The following is a 10144-nucleotide window of genomic DNA, read 5'->3' on the forward strand; positions in this document are numbered from 1 at the left end:
ATGATAGATCAAAGTGTGATTACACATAAAATTATTTTTATTTATTGATAATTTATTTTAAAATATTAATATTTAATTTATAAATAATTATAATAAATAAAAATCAAATTAAATAAAAGTTAAAACAATTTCTTATAAACCCTTGAAGAAATATTTTTAAAAACATTCTTGCACAAGATAGATGTTTGTATCTAATATATAGGGATTGATTATTTTTTATTAAGTGACATTTTTAAGTTTTAAAAAAGAATTTAGTGACATTAAAATTTGGATTAAAGATTTAATTATAAAATAAAATATTCCTTTTTATTATAATTTCATTAGGGTTTCAGAAAAAAAAATTAAAATAAAAAAAGTTAAAAAAACTAAAGAGAAAATGTTAATAAAAAGACTTTAGCAATCTCAACTTTTACATGTGATGAAATATAGAGAAATCTAATTATGTAAATTTGCTTGTTCCATTTATATCTATAGTATTAATTTAAATTATAAATATTAAATTAAATAATTATTTTATAATAAATTTATTAAAAAATATTAATAATATAATGTTCGGAGGATGATTCGTATTCCGTTTTTCAGAGAATGTAGCATTGTTCTAAATATAAAGAATAAAAAGTTTGCTTTAAACTATAAAAACTATAAAATAAGATAAGTAAAACTATAAATATTAAAAAATATGTTAATCCTTGGAATAGATATGTTTTTAGTGTTAGTACTTATCTATGATTTGTTTAGTTTGGTAAACATACTTGTTCTTATGCATCCGTTATGTTGTTAAATTCATAATTTGGCTCGTATCTTCTATGCTTTTACCATGATCTTATTATTATGTTGTAAACTTGCATATGAAAAATTTATTGTGGATAAACAATACAACATAGGTGTCATTTATTAGAATTTTACTCTATATATGTATACAAGAAATTCGTTTACTTCATGAATAAATTTATCTAAACTTATTACATTCGATAACTCATGTTTTACATTAAATTTCAACGATTCAACGGTTGAATTTAAAGTTCTTAATATATAGACTAAGTATACAACTCTTTAAAAAATTTGAAAATCATTTGATACTTTATTTCATTGATTTAAATGGTTGGATAATCATAAAATCATTTTATACGTTGATTTGAATTAATAAAATGAAGTATCAAATGATTTTCAAAATTTGTAGACTTGATTTATGTATTAAGAACTTTGAATTCAATGGTTGGATCATCGAAATTTAATGAAAATTTAGGTAAACTTACTTATAAAATATACGAATCCCTTCTTATATATATATATATATATATATATACGTTATTAATATGAAGTATTTATTTTTTATGGATGATTATCACTAAAAAAATTCAACTCTCCATTTTTGTAAAAGTCTCATCTTTCAATTACATTTATTTTATTCATAATATCCAAACATGAGATCATATTTTAAAAAAAAAATTTGAATCTAATTTTACTTAAATTAATCACTTATTTTTTTTATAAAATATTTAATCATACACATGATCAACCATTGAACCAAATATTAAATATAATATACATGACATATGTTCTTTAACTATAAATCATGGTTTGATCTTCAATTTAAGCATGAAGTTGTGACTAAAAGTACTATTCTATCCTTATAACATTAATCTAGTAAGAATGAGTTATACTTTTTTATTAAACAAAAGATAATTAAATTATATAATTTTTTTAAATTATCAATATTTAAAAATAGTTTTATTGTATCTCTCTAAAGTTTCTTTATATTACTCACACATCTCCTCTAATTTTTAAGTTAATACACTAATCTCTCTTATTTATTTATTTAAATAACACATATACCTCTTTATAAAATAACAATAATTATACATTATTAATAAAAAAAATTATTCAAAATAACAGTGTGTACGTACTTTAATCATTAAAACCTGTAGTAGTGTATTACAAAAGAGTACCCTTAACCACATGAAGTATCACTACCCATGCCCCATTATCTTCCTATTTTTAATTTTTTTATGCTATTTTTTGACTCACAAGTCACAATTCTCTATTTTTGACTCCTTCACATGTAAAATACCAACAAAATAAATAAAAAAAAGTCACTAAATGAGTATGTAGTCCAGACATAGAGATATACTTTTTTCAAAAAAATATATTCAGAAACATATCAATGATATCATAGCTAACGGGGTGAGATTTAAAAAAAAAAAAAATTAAAGAATCATGAACATAATGAAGAAATAAAAAATAAAGAATAAACACATATTAGTGTATTCTGAATTCACTTCTATTTTTTATTCTTTTTCACATGTTATCATAGAAGAAATGAGTAGACTTTAAAAACTAGGTGAACAACTTTTTTCTAAATTTTAATTATATAAATCGTGTTTCTATTTAAACTAATATAATATGAAAGTATCTGTAAGGGGTATATTCAGCAAAACTGAATCAAACGCAAACTGCGTCAATATGAATGCTGTTTTCCTTCATAAATCAGCGGCTATTTTTTCTTTCTAAGTTGTTGTTGAATAAAAATATCACTGTTAAATAGCTCTTACAGTTTCTGTACGAGTTCACTGCAAACTCTTCTGGCTTCCTCCAATGTCTTTGTCAGTATTAAGGTTTAGGTTTCCAAAGTTTCTTCCTTTTTATGCAAATGCAAGCTTCCACTCTCAATCTCTCAATCACGACGATGCCGTTGCCTCATTCAATCGTATGCTCGATATGCATCCTTCGCCACCCATCTTCCATTTTGGCCACATTTTGGGATCCCTTGTCAAGATGAACCATTACCCAACTGCTATTTCCCTTTCCAAACAATTGGAATTCAAAGGTATTACACCAAATATTGTTACTTTCAACATCCTCATCAACTGCTTCTGCCACCTCGGTCACATCAATTTTGCCTTTTCTGTGTTCGCCAAGATTCTCAAAATGGGATATAAGCCAGATGCAATTACCTTCAATACACTCATCAAGGGTTTATGTCTTTGTGGTCAGCTTAGGAAAGCACTGCATTTTCATGATTGCGTTAAAGCTCAAGGATTTCAGTTGAACCATGTTAGTTATGGGACTTTGATCAATGGTCTATGTAAATCAGGAGAAACAAAGGCCGCCATACAGTTGCTCAAAAGGATTGAAGGGAATTCAATTAAGCCTGATGTGGTAATGTATAACACAATCATTGACAGCTTATGCAAAAATAAACTTGTTGCTGATGCCTGTAATTTGTATTCTGAAATGCTTGTCAAAAAGATTTCTCCAGATGTTGTCACTTTCAGTAGTTTAATGTATGGCTTTTGCATTATGGGTCATTTCAAAGAAGCAATTGCTTTGTTAAATGATATGAAATTAAAAAACATCAACCCAAATATTGTTACCTTTAACATATTGGTTGATGCATCATGTAAGGAAGGAAAGATAAAAGAAGCTAAAATTGTGGTAGCTTCGATGGTAAAAGCAGGTGTGGAACCTAATGTTATTACTTATAGTACATTAATGGACGGATACTGCATGGTTAATGAAGTGAAAAAAGAAAAGCATGTATTCAACTCTATGTTCCAAATAGGAGTGGCACCTAATGTTTATAGCTATACTATCATGATTGATGGATTATGTAAGAAGAAAATGGTAGATGAAGCCATCAATCTTTTTGAAGACATGCAACGCAAAAATATGATTCCTAATACTGTAACTTATACTTCACTTATTGATGGTCTGTGCAAATCGGGAAGGATAGCTGATGTTTAGGATCTTGTTGATGAGATGCATGATAGAGGTCAACCTGCCAATATAATTACCTACAGTTTCTTATTGGATGCTTTATTCAAAAATGGTCATCTAGACAGAGCAATTGCATTATTCAAGAAAATGATTAGTTGGAGAATTCAGCCAAATAAGTACACATACACAATACTTATTGATGGACTGTGCAAAGGTGGAAGACTTGAGAAAGCCCAAGAAGTTTTTCAGTATCTTTTGACTAAAGGCTATCATCTCAATGTCTCGACATATAATGTTATGATTAATGCACTTTGTAAAGTGGAGTTGTTTGATGAAGCATTGGCCTTGCTGTCAATAATGGAAGAGAAAGGTTGCATCCCTGATGCTATAACTTTTGAAATAATTATTTCTTCTCTATTTGAAAAAGACGAGAATGATAAGGCAGAGGAACTTCTCCGAGAAATGATTGCTAGAGGCTTATTGTAAGTGTTAAATCAGGTGAGATGCTTTCTAGTTACTAAAGAATAAATAGGTCATTTGATTTGTGGCAAAAAATAGTTAGTCATTGATTCTCTTGATTCATATTAACTATACGTAACCTATTTTCAATCACTTATATATGCATGTCGCCACCCGCCAAAACGGACGTTGGCATTCGCGACGATGGTCGGACTCTTTTTAAAGGTTTGAAAAATAATGGATTGTTAGAACGACTTATTCTCAAACTGAGACCTCATCGAACTAACAATTTTATTAAATGATTCACCAATCCATGTTAATCCCAAGCGGGACCCTCCATGGACTAGTGGTTTTTGCAAAAAGAAGGGTTCTTGGAGTCGCCACCAATGTTTTACTCAAAACATTGGAAAAAGGGATAAGGCAATTGATTTTCGCAAATCAACCTTGGCCATTACAACCAGAGTTGGGTAAGGGAGTCGGTTACGTGCGGGGAAGGTGTTAGCACCCCACAACGCCCCTTTCGGGTTCCCTATGACGGATTATTTCATAAATAACAGTGTAAAATTACTAAATTACCCCTATTTATTAGAAACGATTATAAGCGGAATATTTACATGATGAATAATTTAAACATGCGATGCAACAATCAGAAAGCAGTAAAAGGAAGGATTTTGAAGAAGAAACCTTTGAAGCGTGTTTTTATATATTCAAATAATAGGAGGCTTTTTGGCACTCCTTCCCACTACACGCTTGCTCGCTCCTTCCCTAAAAATTAATTTTTACTATGGAAATCAGAAAGATTTCCCTTCGACTAGTTCGAATCCTCAAGCAAAATGCTCAGAACTCAAGAACTTCGTCGGATCGGCTCTCGGAGAGACTTCTAGGGCAGAACACTGCTCAAAAACCCCAGAATACTCAACAAAAGAGTCCAAAAGGTGTTCAAATGTGTGGAATGACGTCCAAATGACGTCCTATATATAGGAGTGAGGCGCAGTACGGCCTCTGACATCAATACGGCCCGTACTGAAGTTTTGAACTACAGTACGGCCGTATTGAATTCAGTACGGCCGTACTAAAGTTCAAAAACTTCAGTACGGCCGTATTGGTTTCAGTACGGCCGTATTGTAGTTCAAATTGTTCAGTACGGTCGTACTGAACTTCTAGGAGGCCGTATTGAGCTCCAATCCTCCCACATCCTTATTTTAAGCTACTCTAAGACTTCTAAACCTATGAAGAATCATCCTAGGGTCTTCCAGGGTCTTCCAGGAGTCCTTTCGGCTGACTTTCCTTCGGTCTTCGAGAGTCTTCAAGTCTTATTTCCGACCCGGACAATTTTAGGGGTCTACAGCTGCCCCCCCTTTACTTAGTCAAACGACTTTTTGGTGTACCGGTTGACAAGTAAAGGAGTTGACCCAATTGTCCGGGGAATAAGCCATCCTTCCGACTTGTAGTGTCTTCCGGTGGAAAATTGTTGAGTAGCCTCTCCAGGTTGAGTATTAGTCGTCGCCTCTCCAGGCTCGTGCATACCTCGGTGTTTTTGACAACCTCGGTAGCTGAGTACCGCCTCTCCAGGCTCTGCCTCCGTGTTTCTGACGACGTTAGCAGTTGCACACCTCCATGTTTCTGACGACGTTGGTGGCTGAGTACCGCCTCTCCAGGCTCTGCCTCTGTGTTTCTGATGACATTGGCAGTTGCATACCTCCGTTGTTTCTGACGACGGGGTAGCTGAGTACCGCCTCTCCAGGCTCTGTCTCGGTGTTTCTGACAACCTTGACAGTTGCATACCTCCGTTGTTTCTGACGACGGGGTAGCTGAGTACCGCCTCTCCAGGCTCTGCCTCGGTGTTTCTGACAACCTTGGCAGCTGAGTTTGCCCTCTCCAGGGTCTGCGGTTTGCCCTCCCCAGGGTTGCATACCTCCGTGTTTCTGACGACGGGGTAGCTGAGTACCGCCTCTCCAGGCTCTGTCTCGGTGTTTCTGACAACCTTGACAGCTGAGTTTGCCCTCTCCAGGGTCTGCGGTTTGCCCTCCCCAGGGTTGCGTACCTCCGTGCTTCTGGTCACTTTGGTAGCGTGAGTTTGCCCTCTCCAGGGTCTGCGATTTTCCCTCCCCAGGGTCTGCCTCCGTGTTTCTGACGACGTTGGCAGTGTGAGTTTGCCCTCTCCAGGGATTTGTGATGATTTTGTCTCCACAGTCCACGATGCTGCTTCGACGATTGTTTTTTGATTTTTGTGCCACTGAGGGCTGGATAACGCAGGGATCCGTCTAGGGGATGTGTAGTTACTCATAGGTTCTTGTGTCCCAACTTTCCATTGTGTAGTTGGTGCCCACTGGGGAATTTCTGATTCCTTGGGGGTGCAGACACAAAGATGCTCTTTCTGAGGTGAGCGATGCCTTATGATTGGCTGACGTCCTTTCGACGTTGGTGGAGTATCCCGGTTATCCTTATTCGGGTGACTCTTTTTGATTTTCTTGGTTTTGTTGCCTCTGCGTAGGCTGTTATCCGCTGGGGGATTCTATTGTGATGATTTTGTCTCCACAGTCCACGATGCTGCTTCGACGGTTGTTTTTGATTTTGATGCCGCTGAGGGCTGGATAACGCAGGGATCCGTCTAGGGGATGTGCAGTTACTCATAGGTTCTTGTGTCCCAACTCTTTATTGCGTAGTTGGTGCCCACTGGGGAAATTCTGATTCCTTGGGGGTGCAGACACAAAAATGCTCTTTCCGAAGTGAGCGGTGCCTTATGATTGGCTGACGTCCTTTCGACGTTGGTGGAGTATCCCGGTTATCCTTATTCGGGAGTCTCTTTTGATTTCTTGGTTTTGTTGCCTCTGCGTAGGCTGTTATCCGCTGGGGGATTCTGTCGTTGATTTTGATTGGCCTCTTCTGTTAGGCGGATTATCTTGACGTTCGGTGATTGGCTGAATGCCGAATTCCGCTTGGGGAATGATTATTGATCTTTTTTGGATTTTCTCTTTTTGAAGGAGTGCCTCTGAGTAGGCGAATTATCTTGATGTTCGGTATTCGGCTGAGTGCCGGATTCCGCTTGGGGAATGGTTATTGATCTTTTTGATTTTTCTCTTTTTGAAGGAGTGCCTCTGAGTAGGCGAATTATCTTGATGTTTGGCGTTCGGTTGAGTGCCGGATTCCGCTTGGGGAATGGTTATTGATCTTTTTTTTTTTTTTTTTTTTTTTGAAGGAGTGCCTCTGAGTAGGTGAATTATCTTGATGTTTGGTGTTCGGCTGAGTGCCGGATTCTGCTTGGGGAATGGTTGTTGATTTTTTTTTCTTTTTTTTGAAGGAGTGCCTCTGAGTAGGCGAATGGGGATTGAAGATCTTATGTATCCCAGAGTATTATTTAGAAAGCCTCTTCAGGCTTAGCTTCACTCGTCGCTCGAGTTGGAAAGCTATCTTCCACTGAGGAAGTCAAAGTCCTTTGACTCGGATATTTCGTTTGGATGATCATTGCTTCCATTGGGGAATCTTGCTGATCTTGCGCTGATAGCTTTCACTGGGGATTTGGTCCAAGAGTGTGAGCTGAGAAGTCTTTGGGGAGTATTATTTCGGCAAGCCTCTCCAGGCTCAGTTATTCTGTACGATTGGGGAGTATTATTTCGGCAAGCCTCTCCAGGCTCAGTTATTCTGTATGATGAGGGAGTATTATTTCGGCAAGCCTCTCCAGGCTCAGTTATTCTGTACGATGCGGTTGATTTTCTGATTTTTTGCCTTTTTTGTCGTTTTTTGGCTTTTTCTGTTGATTGCTGTCATACACAAGCAATTTTTTTCTATTTTTCTATTTTATGCGATTGCCTCATGATAAGGTCTTTAAATGTGCAACTAAAGGCCAATACGGCTGTATCCATTTCACTACGCCTGTATTGAGTTAAAAATTTGTTCATAACCCTAATTTTAGTACGGGCGTACTGAACATGGTACGGGCGCATTGTTTTTTCTGAAGTTTGATTTTTTTTTTTTTTTTTGGTTTTTTCAATAAACAGAGAATAAGTGATCTTCCAGTACACCTATCATCTGTATGCATGTATGCGGTATGATGCACCTAATTCTATTTGATTTATTTTTTCAAAAGAATTAACCGATGCGTTTCTTTGCTTGGATTTTGCCATTCCTCTAGACGGGCTGTGCGCTGCCGATTTATGTAACCGAGGAATGATGCGTGTTATATCGAGATTGGTGTCATCAACCAAGTGATCCTTCCCTTCCTTTAGAAGACATGTCAACCCTCCTATTGACCACTATATCTCCATGTTTCCATTAGATTATTCTAAAATCGTTTGGGACAAGAGAAAAGAAAGGAAAGATATTCTTTTTGAAAATGGTTTTTGTAAGAATGGCTGGCCAAGGTAGGCTCATGTGTTTAGGCTTGTTTGATTAAACACTTATGAAGTTAAGAAAGTCTTGTTATTTGACGTTGTGATTTGACAACTTAGATAGCTTTCCTTGAACCTTTCTTTTTGAATTTGGTTCATGGTACCATCATGGGTTTCTTTTGCTTTTTTGATTGTCCTTATTTTTGCCTAAAACACCTCTTTGTGGCGTCTTAGCGGACCTTTGTTTTTGTTTATTTTGCAACCCTAATTTTTGCCTAGGTCACCCTTTCGTGGGATTCCTAGCGGGTCTTTTGCTCTTATTTTTGCGCAGCCCCCTTTTTGGGTTTCTTGCCGAGCTTTTTGTTTTTAGGATTTATTTTTTTATCCATGATGGCACTTGTCGAGGCCAAGGAATGGTGCTCCAAGTTGTCACACACACTTCCACATAAAAATGATGCGGGTTTATTGTTATTAAGACAATTTTAACCTCATTCATGCTTATTCAAACAGGGTTAAAATAATGTGGTCTAGAAATTTATTGCAAGCAAGAAAAGAAGCAATAAGAAATAATAAAGAATGATTTTATTATAATTCTAGAGGAAACATGTGCCCTATCGAGGCTCGGGGGTCGGGCTGTCCCCGAGGAGTAATCTCTAACAGTCATCAGGTCTATACATCCCTATCGGAAGGAGAAGAGTACTTGATGACGACGACCGGCCTTGATGCTTGTGAATCGGCCTTCCTAAAGATCTGGCTTAAAGAACGTCGAGAAGGATCTTGATTCCTCTTCGTCCTTTGATCTTTATTAGGGTTGTATCCTAGCTCTTGTTTCCCCGGATTATCTTTGATGATGGGTAGCTCGGGAATCCCTTGGGAATCCTTGCCAAGTCCTTGTCCGGGCAAGTATCCATTCTTGGTGAGCATATGGGCTACCTTCTTCATTTCTCGGGGAAACGTTTCGACATTGGCGATCTCCAATGCTTGGAAGGCGGTCTCTAGAGCTTCCTCTGCTGCATCCACGTAAGGTATGGCAGATGGCTTGCTGATGAGTATGTCATCTTCAGCTTGTACGGTCACCAGCTTGTCACCCACTATGAATTTGACTTTCTGGTGGAGCGTAGAGGGAACAGCTTTCGCATCATGAATCCAAGGTCGGCCGAGGAGACAGCTGTATGCGGGAGTAATGTTCATCACTTGAAATTCGACGTTGAAGATGGTGGGTCCAATTTGGATTGGGAGATTGACTTCTCCCACCACTTCTCTTTTAGAACCGTCGAAAGCTCGGACGATCATGTTGCTCGGGCGCATTTGGATTCCCTTGATTGCCATTTGATCGAACGTTCTTTTTGGCATCACATTCAAGGAAGATCCATTATCTACCAAGACTTTAGCGATGTGATATTCCTTGCACTTTATAGAGATGTGCAAGGGCTTGTTGTGGTTCGGTCCCTCAGCGGGGATTTCTTCATCGGTGAAAGTGAGGTGATCATTAGCCGTGATGTGACTAACAATCCCCTCAAATTTGTCTTGGGAGATAGTGTGCGACACATATGCCTCGTTCAAGACTTTCAACAGAGCTTGCCGATGCGGTTCGGAACTTAGGATCAACGACAACAGGGTAATCTTTGCTGGCGTCCTAT

At 37.1% G+C, this 10144-nt stretch overlaps 1 pseudogene; it reads left to right on the forward strand.

Annotated features, from left to right (window-relative positions):
• The first annotated feature begins 2419 nt into the window (after positions 1 to 2419).
• On the forward strand, positions 2420 to 4704 carry LOC109794474 (uncharacterized; annotated as a pseudogene).
• Positions 4705 to 10144: the final 5440 nt, after the last annotated feature.

Source organism: Cajanus cajan, chromosome 1, assembly GCF_000230855.2.
Source record: "Cajanus cajan strain Asha chromosome 1, NIPB_CcT2T_4, whole genome shotgun sequence".
NCBI lineage: Eukaryota > Viridiplantae > Streptophyta > Magnoliopsida > Fabales > Fabaceae > Cajanus > Cajanus cajan.